The sequence below is a fragment of the Pygoscelis adeliae genome, unplaced genomic scaffold (assembly GCF_000699105.1).
Source record: "Pygoscelis adeliae isolate BGI_AS28 unplaced genomic scaffold, ASM69910v1 Scaffold160, whole genome shotgun sequence".
NCBI lineage: Eukaryota > Metazoa > Chordata > Aves > Sphenisciformes > Spheniscidae > Pygoscelis > Pygoscelis adeliae.
Window position 1 is genome coordinate 8,640,456 of NW_008824035.1, and position 1,076 is coordinate 8,641,531.

Sequence of the window (1,076 nt, forward strand, 5' to 3'; positions counted from 1 at the left end):
TCCCACAGGTTGCGCCGGGCGCTGTCGTCGCGCCCAGGCTGCCCGCAGCCTCCCCGGGAGGGGTTGGCTCCGCCCCCCATAAAACCTTCCCGAGGGCGCTCGGACCTGGGGCACCGACAGGGAAAATCCGATTCTTGGAAAGTACTCGAAAAGACTAAAACCGGCCCCTTGTCCACAGGGAATGCTCGGCTCGGAGACGGAATATTGTGGGTGTTTCTTGCGCAATTTTTGTTTCAGGGAGTAGCCAGAGCCCTCCATCAGTGGCCTCCGTGTTGCTTGTACCTGCCTCGAAAATAAAGCTAACAAAAATAAGCACTCCTAAAGCTGTAGAGTCTTTTTAAAACGCTGCTTCTGGCAGTTGCGCACCCGTGAATATCACACCCGTGCAGCGTGTCCCTCGGCCGAGGCACCGGCACCTTTCGCCGTGGCTCTGCAATACCCACGGCCGCGCAGAGCTGCTCGACGTGGGAACGGAGAAATTCCGCGGAAACCAAAGGCGCGGTACATCCGGCCTGCCCCGGGCGCCCCCCCCCCGCCGCTACAGCTGCAACCCGCGCAGCTACCGCTTTTCCCTGCCAAAATACCCCTGCTTGCTCCGGAGCTCGATGGCTCCGGTTTTAACGAGGGTTTACTGACCGCCCGGGCCAATTTCTGGCTCGCTTTTCTTTTTCTTAGCAGGACTCCAAGTACGAACGACGGAGAGATTCAGCTGCCAGGCTACGAGGGGAAATACCTTAACAACTACAGGAATTTTTGTTCTTTCTCTTAATAAATAAGAGAGGGACGATCCCAGTTACCACTAGGCCTTCTCAAATGATGTGTGCACAAGGAAGTCAGTTTTTGCCTGCGTGGCTGCGTTCCCAGTCGGCCCAGGGAGAGCGACGCTAACGGAAACTTCGTCAGGAATATTTTAATTTTATTCTCTTTGTCTGGAAATTAAAAACAACTACGGCAGCAGCTCTTTCCCGGGCAAATATTAGCCTAGGAAGTGCTCCGCTCAGATGTGCAGGTCTCCTTTACGCGTTTCCCCCCGCAGGCAGCCCGGGTTTGCAGCGGGCGGCAGCAGCCCGGCGCTG